The 9,316-nt window shown below is 34.7% G+C and overlaps 1 protein-coding gene across 4 annotated transcripts in view; it reads right to left on the bottom strand.

Annotated features, from left to right (window-relative positions):
- Nucleotides 1–9,316, bottom strand: part of LOC106869300 (uncharacterized) — a 280,230-nt gene that overhangs the window by 142,416 nt on the left and 128,498 nt on the right. The window lies entirely within an intron of this gene.

Raw genomic sequence — 9,316 nt, 5'->3', positions numbered from 1 at the left:
TATATATAATACATTATTATATTTAAATATTTTATATTTATTTAATTATCCCACTCTTTTTTTCTCTCACTGTTGCCTCTTTACATAATAACCTTTTTATGTTCTTACTCTTCCCTTGTTGTACATACATATATGCATGTACTGCACACGCACACATACATACATACATACATACTTAAATATGTATGTGGGTGCGATTGCATAGAACTTGTCTGCCTTTGAAGGCTATCCACCTAAGACTGCATATCAAGATTTTTTTAACTAATAGCCTTTTCCTTTTAATGATATTTTTTCACCCACCCATTGCACTATGATTCAACACCCTCTTTTTTTTACTGTACTTACACCTAATATCAGACCAGAATGTTTTAGTTGTGGGTACTACTAGTTTGACACAGGCGACAACACCACCCAACTGTATGCGGGTATTTGAAGCATCACCGATAGATCTTTGTTATTGATCCAACATTTAGCACATGGCTTTCGCCAGTTTCAGGTATTTATAAGGCATATATAACTCAATAGCTATCGTTTGAAATATAGCTTTATATTCCGATTTATAATCATATTTTGTATATGTCTATACACCCACACATTGCCTTCTCTGCAAGCTTTCACATCCAGTTTTACACGTGTATGAATCATGAGATCAACAGATGTGACTTCATAGCTAAGACCAACAATTTTCAACCCTTTGCATTTGTATATATACAGTTACACACATACACACACACACATGCACTCACACAGACACGCACGCACACATACGCAATATTACTTTGAAAAAAATAAAATACAGAAAGCATATTTCGTAATTTATACTTTATAAAACATACAGGCTTGTCAGCAAATTAACTACCAGAAAGCCTTGTTGAAAATCTATATATGTTTCTTACTAATTTTCCATTTAATATTTTACAAAAAAAAATTACAGAGAATTGTGTTAAGTGCTCAGTATATATTCCTATTATGCAAATTATCTATAATATCAGCAGTGCCAGAATCTGGAGCACAGGGTAGTAGGAAAAATCAGAGAATTGAAGGTCTAGGCAACGCACTTTTCTACACACGCGGGCTGATACAATACACAATCGTACACACACACGACTCACATGTTTACAACTGAGTGAAGGGAGAGGAAGGAAAAGACAACAAGAGTCCCATAGGCAAAACATCTCCGCTTCAGCGACACCAACAAAGCTAAGTCTAGCAACCGGAAATGTGTCAATAACAGCAACAACTTCTATAATAATCCTCTTTATTATAGGTACAAAGTCTGAAATTTCACCGAGGTCCACTTTGCCTTTCATTCTCTCGGAATCGATAACATATATTATCTGTTGAGCCCCGGGGACGATGTAATCGACTATCCCTTTCCCTCAAAATGCCAGGCATAGTGTCGTTTTTAGTAGAGAAGAAGAAGAAGAAGAAGAAGAAGAAGAAGAAGAAGAAGAAGAAGAAGAAGAAGAAGAAGAAGAAGAAGAAGAAGAAGAAGAAGAAGAAGGAGAAGAAGGAGAAGAAGAAGAAGAAGAAGAAGAAGAAGAAGAAGAAGAAGAAGAAGAAGAAGAAGAAGTCCGATAGCACGAATAGCAAAGCAATCCCTATTAAAAATTAAGATCAAGGAAGCTATTGTTCAGGTAATTGGCAATTTTACGGTGTCAGGTTCAAGCTATCTGTTCGGTGACCGTAACAGCAAGGGTGTGTGTATAAGAATTTCTGTGGTCAGTTGTGGGTGAGAAAGAGTACACCACCTACCCCTCTTCCCACTACTCGCACGCATTAACACCCATTATCTAGAGGTGCACTGACCAGCATTATTGAAATATAATGTACAAATCGTATTTATGACTGTCGTGTACGTTCAAACGTTATAATGATCTTCGCTGCGGAATATCTCTCGGGAGAGAAATTCTCTTTATAGACAATAGGAAGACACATGTGTGTCTGTATGCATATGTATGTTGGTTACGAATGACGTCGTCCTACCGCAGAACACGTGCTCCTGTGTCATAACGCTTCATTAGCAACGCACACCGAATCTGCCGCTCGCAGCTCACTAAGATCTACCGTTTTTATATTTAAACACTTCATAGTAAATTTGTTGATGTGCGCAAAGCTTCAAGCTGAAGTGAATTAACTAGAAGAGTACTGAGTATTATCGATTAAAATACAAGTGTGTACGATTATATATAACCAGTTCATTGTTTACTGAAACGTCAGAAATTGTCTCGGGAGAGAAGTTATCGTTATAAAATGAGTGTGAAAAACACACCAACTGACTATGTATGACATTGTCAAACTGCAGGGCACGAGCATCTGCGTCCTTCCTGCTTCATTATCGATGAACATCGAATCAATTGTTCACAGCCCTGTAGGAACTACTGGTCTTATATTTAAACAACAAATAGCAAATTTATTGATGTACACAAAATGTTTCCAAGCTAATTCACTTTAAGCAGGTTTCATTTCAGGATATGCAATGATAGGTGTAACTTTCATACAAGAATTATTGACCCGTGTTAAATACAACAATAAGTGTTGGAATTGTAATTGCTACAAGGTTTCGGCTGAAGACGTACTTATAGCCCACAACTTCGAACTTTGCTCTGTCATACGGCGATTGCCAGAGAAACGTAAAACATTAATATGCATATTGAATAATGACAAAAATAGTACTACCCAAAGTTCCCGTTTCAGATCTCATTCGCAAATGCATATCTTTAGTTACATTGCTCATGTTTTTTAGACATTATTACTGTCAGAGGATCCGCGGTACTTTACTAAAAGAATATTAAGATAGACCTTATATATTGCTGCGTTTAATATCGTTCTTCTTGAGTCAAAGTTAAATGTCAATTAGAAAACTTATCGCGGCCAGGAAAATGTTGAAATGCTAGAAATAGGTTTTTTGCTTTTTGTTTTGTCTGTTTGTGTATTTCTCATCCCAGACGTGAGGCTCAGTAACATTTTTTGTAAATTTATGTACACCACTTTTGTAAGTGTGTGTAATTTATTTTTTTTTAAATTTTTGTTTTCATTTATTCTACCAGCGGAAAACTTTAGATATTAAAATTAGTACTAATAGGTTTAACGAAGTTAACATTTAACATTTAATGAGCTGTAATCCAATATACATGTAAGATCAAGTAATTAAATCTCTATATAATTCTGATACTGCCAACATACTAGTACACATACACATATATACGCACAAATATATATATATATATATGTGTGTGTGTGTGTGTGTGTGTGTGTGTGTGTGTGTGTGTGTGTGTGTGTGTGTGTGTATACATGTATAAATAGAAGGTAGGCAGAAACAGTGTGAGGTTGATGTAATTAACTAGCACACCTCCCTACAAATTTTCAGCCGCTGTGTCTCTAATAGAGAGGATTATATCTACAACACCTCTGCTTGATTAAAATCTACAGAGGTATTCAAGGACAATGATGTACACGATACAAATAAAATCTGCCAACGTCATTCTCTCGTTTTTCAAATCTGTTCTGATCAGCCAAAAGAAACTACGGGCGCAATCTATCATTTATTTAACTTAGTGCAGAGTTTCTCATCTGTCTCGGACAGCGTACTAATATTTGTAGTTTTCTCTCCCTTTCACACACACACACACACACACACACACACACACACACACACACACACACACACACACAAACACACACACATATATATATATATAAATATCGATATATACATAACTTACATACATACATAGACAGAAAGAAAGACGTATACACTCCATTTTTAGGTTCTGATTGTACATGTGTTTGTTTTCTTTTTAATTTCATATTGTACTTCCCAAAGATAAAGAATAATTAAATCCTACCTTTAATCTATTTCACTAATAAGGCAGTTGATACATGTAATTTCCTTCCTATTGCGCCATAATTCGTAACTAATTTCATCCTGTGTCTTAACTTAAAGGAAAGATTATCAGAAAATTAACTTATATTAATCAGATACCATCCTAACCTACGCCTGTATTATGTGGTCGTTAGGACATTTGTTGATGACATCACAACCAGATTTCACCACTTCTTTCAGGTTTCAGTTAACCTCTGTGAGTCGGTGAAATTGAGGCCTGTCCACTGCTTGATGTTACAAGCTCACTTCTTCCTTGGCCTGGCTTGCTTTCGTCCACCTTTCACTGCGCCTGGCAGAATTTTCTTTGCTAGGCCGAACCTTCTTGTGACATGGCCATACCATTTCAGCTTTTGTGTCTTTGCAAGTGTCAGCAGACCACTGTGTGGTCCAATACCCAGGGTTATTTTCATCCTCAATTTGTTATTCGTTACGTATTCTTTGTACGAGATAACTAGGAGCCGTCTATAGCATCCCATTTCCATTGCGCTTACATTTTTTCCAGTTCCACTGTTAATTTCCAAGCCTCGCAGGTATACAGAAAGATAGGAACCAGAAATGATCGCATCTCTCTGAATTCTGTGGAGAGCCTAATATTCTCACTTTCCCAGATAGGCTTAAGTTTTGTGAGCACTGCCGTTGAAGATTTCTATTGTGGATCCTTCATGCTGGGTATTTGAAATTGCTGACAGTTTCTGGGGTTTGTGTGTTTAACTTTGACGCTGTTTGTGACAAAATATATAACATAGAATCGAAAGGTCATGCTTCAGTGATGCAACATTGATAACAGAATTATCTTTCTTCTCGCATTACAGGAAACTGCTGGAAATAGTATAATACATTTCGAGTATACAATGCAAATAAACAATACGACTTCTTTGCAACGGAATTTGTTGTAGGAAGTAATGATGGAATATAGTTTCATGAAACAAAAGTAGTATAGCGCAATATTCGATTAGCTGTTCACATCACTGTACAAGGATTTATAGATTTGTTGGATTTAGATTGTTTCGAATGATAAGATTATCGATAATATTCATGCATGCTTGAATCCTCCTGGGGAGAATTTAAAACTATTCTTCGCATAAAACTATTCTTCGCAATAGTTCATATAACAGTAAATTCTGTTTTGTATGTTAACCACGTATGTTAAACACGAACCGAGCAAAATAATCAAGTGACTTTTTTTCTAAACAGAGATCCACAACGATAAATAGTATTATTTTGGGGTCTATTGCTTAAAGGAAAAATAGTTTATCTAATCATTAAATTATCGTCAGCTTGCTACCTCCTTGGGAAAAGAATAAATGAGAAGAGGGTAGAAAATTGGAAAATATGTACTACTAATGTTTAAGTATGATTGTCAAGCTCAATATGGCCATTAATAGGGTCGACGCTTTTTCCTCAATATAGAATATTAGTGGAGAAGATATATATGAGCAAGATTTGAACTAGAGCTATTAATTATTATTATCATAGCACTTCAAACAGAATCATGATAGTAAGTTTCTGATTAATAAGCAATTCCTTTTGCACATTAATACGCATTTTGCTGCAAAAATCTTGTTATGTAAAATCTTGCAGACACTATTCTTCAATACTTCTCTTTAAACTTCACCCATAGGCTTCAACTAAATACAGCTTAGATATCTGATAGCAAATCTGTCCTCTTTAATGACAAGGGATTTGAAAACAACTAATGCAGATATCACAATATGGTTATAAATATATAGCGTGACAAAGCACTGCTAGATCAACAACCTGACTTTCATGTTATTAGTGTATTTAAGGTTGATCACCCGTCATAATCAGAACTGCGAATTGCTCTGTCACCTAAAGCGCAATGTGCACTTGTCTAGTTTGATGCCAGATGCTAATACTCCAACTATTCAAATAAAGGTTTGACTTTATCTATCAACGATTTATGAGATTAATTTATATTTGGAAATCTTTCTAAACTTGAATAAAACTCAGGTTATGCTGAGGCATAGGGAAAACCATTATATATTACAGTATTATATATTACAGTATATTATATATTACAGTATTACAGTATGAGGAAAATATTTTCTTTGAGTGCATTTGTAATCTTTCAGTTAATAAACGCAATTACGCCCAATACCCATAATGGAAAATCAAAAGCTATGATGTTCAGCTTCCTGGTTAAATATGTGTTTAGCTATTTATCAAACACTTCGTAAGGAGTTTATCTAAGGTCTATTGTTAAAGTTTTCAGGTTGCAGTATCATTAAGTATTTTTATGGAGCAAAAATATACACGGAGCGTCAGTTAATAAAGCAAATAAATAAATGCAAATAACTAAGGCTCGTGTATGCCTTAGTTAGATCGTATGCTGATCAGCATGAAATGCATATTTCTGACTGCATCTGCTTCATATCTGTCTGAAACAATAAAATATAATTTCATCCAAGAAATGAACGTACGTGAATAAGCACAAGATCAAAATACTGTATACATATTCGGTGTTTGATGTATTGAATTGTTTTCCTTTTGTCTATGTTCAAGGATTCGTACATTCTTTATCTGTTGTTTTTTCTTTTTGCAGTGTTTTATGAAAGAATTGTAGTAAATGTTTCACCTGAGTTCGACAATTTATATAAAGGAAGCAGTAATACCAAAAGAAATAATATCATGAATAACAAGAACATGTCCGGCATTAATAATAATAATAATAATAATAATAATAATAATAATAATAATAATAATAATAATAATAGTAACAATAATAATAATAATAATAATAATAATAATAATAATAATAATAATAATAATAATAATAATAATAATAATAATAATAATAATCAGCCAATGTACGCCACTAGCCCAGAAGGAATATAAGAGGCGCCACGACAATATAGCCAGGCTTGTCCACTGGACACTTTGCAACAAGTATGGACTTGACAGAGCAAAAAATTGGTACGACCACAAACCTGAAGACATCGTCGAAAATAGAAATGCAAAGATCCTATGGGATTTTATGATTCAGTGCGACCATGAGATAGAGAATAGGAAGCCGGACATAGTCTTAATTGAGAAGGAAAACAAACGATGCTGGATCATAGACATAGCATGCCCAGCTGACAACAAGGTATGCGATAAGGAAGAAAGAAAAGTCGAGAGATACGACAGGTTAGCTTGGGAAGTTAAGCAGTTGTGGTCGATAAAAAAGGTAGCAGTAGTACCAATAATTGTCGGAGCCCTGGGAAAGGTGAGCAAAAATCTCGAGAAGTACGTGGAACAAATAGGGGCTGCAATAAGGGTGGAGCACCTGCAGAAACAGCACTGCTCGGAACCGCTTGAATACTCCGGAGGGTCCTCGAAAATAAGCGGTGTTACCTTAGTTCACTGGTAGTGAACAGCTGACACTGTAGTACATCTCCAGCGTTAGACGCTGTGCAAAGGCAATAATAATAATAATAATAATAATAATAATAATAATAATAATAATAATAACAATAATAATATTAAAGGCAAATGAAGTCGATCTCGACTCCAAAAGGATGAAAGGCAAAGTAAGTCGACCGCAGCAACATTTGAACTTAAAACAAAAAGACAGACGAAATGTTACTAAGCATTTGTCCGGAGTGCAAACATTTCTACCAGCTCGCCGCTGGTAGTAACGTGCTAAGATCCATACAAGAGTTTCTTGAATTCACATCAGGTTAATAAAGTCCAAAAGTTATAGTTATTATCCTCCTCAAGCTTTACATTCTTCAATTCACATTGTAGTCTCATCCACAAGAATCTCACATACACACTTTAAATGGTATATCTTCGAATTTTGTTACAGAGCTACACCGTAAAGTATAATGAATCACTATGTTGTCTAGAACAGTTTTACCTCTTTTCTATATTTCTGATATCATTAAATTTTCTTAGAGATTTAGATAATTACCATACAATAATCTCTCATATATCATAAACATATATTCAAAGACAATCCTACTAAGATAATTACTCGAGCTATGACAATACGTCTATAAAACAAAGCTCATCTTGTTAAGATTGTCTTGGAATACATTTAATGGTATAAGAGAGATTATTTCATAGCAATTATCTAGATTCTTCAGAGCGGATATACGAAATACAGAGGAAAAAATGCAAAACACTTCTAGACATCATAATGATATATTATGATTCATTATGTAATAAAATTCAGAGATATGTTGAAATTATTTTTGGTTAATAGGAAGCAAACTCAAAGACTGCTAGCGGCAAATTATTTAACAATACTTTACTATACTATAAAAAAAATTGAAACTCGAACAAGTCAAATTATATACATATATTCATACATACATACATACATAATGCAATCATGCACAATACATTCATACACAGATACATATGTATGTATATATGTATGTATGTAGGTATGTATGAATGTTTGTACGTATGCGTGTATGTATATATGTATTTATGTATGTATAAAGCTACAAGTCAGTGCTATGTTCATAATGAATAGTGAAATCTTAAAAATCTTAGTTTTTCTAAATGTTCGAAAGAATGTAACGTTTATTGCCCTTTTTCAATGAGCCACTGTGTTTTCAAACTTGAAATAGTATTCTCCCCCTCTTTTTCTCTCTCTGTCTATCTCTATTTCCCTCTCCCCCCTGTCTCTCTCTCTCTCTAGTTCACAGTGATTTCTAATTCGTCCTTTCATATTTGAAGCTATCTACTTCTTTTCGAATTCCGGTGAACAAAGTACGAGACACGAACACGAATGCCTTCAAGTACATTATCTGATATATCTAACCTTTCTTCCTCGATTACGGGCAAGATTATTAGATATTTTGTGGGAAGGAAAAATCGAATCGGTTTACTCCCAATACTTCAGAGCTACATGGTTCATTGATTCTAGAACGTTGAAAGTGAAGAGTTGACTTCGGTAAGATTTAAACACGCAGCCTGTAAAAGGACGCGATTCAATGTAAGAGAATATTTAAGCTGTTTCTACTGTGTCTGCCATTCACACTCACTATTGAATATAACTATATTGGTTTCAACTTTTGGCACAAGGCCGGCAAGTTCGGAGGAAGGTGTAAGTCGATTACATTGACCCCAGTGTTCAATCTAGGTTTATTTTAACAACACCGAAAAGATGGACGGCAAGGCTGACCTCGGCGGTATTTGAACTCAGAAATTAAAGATGGACGAAATGTTGCTAAATATTTTAACCGGTGTACTAAAGATTCTAACAGTTCACCGCTTTAATAAATATAAATATATTAATAATAACGGCTGGTTGCTTAAGCTCAACCAGTTAAGGCGGTGCTCCAGATTGGCCGCAGTCAAATGACTGAAACAAGTAAAAGAATAAAAGAATATCAAATATATACTCTTTTACTTGTTTCAGTCATTTGACTGCGGCTATGCTGGAGCACCGCCTTTAGTCGAGCAAATCGACCCCAG

Source organism: Octopus bimaculoides, chromosome 7 (assembly GCF_001194135.2).
Source record: "Octopus bimaculoides isolate UCB-OBI-ISO-001 chromosome 7, ASM119413v2, whole genome shotgun sequence".
Lineage (NCBI taxonomy): Eukaryota > Metazoa > Mollusca > Cephalopoda > Octopoda > Octopodidae > Octopus > Octopus bimaculoides.
This window is presented reverse-complemented; position numbering and strand designations above follow the sequence as displayed.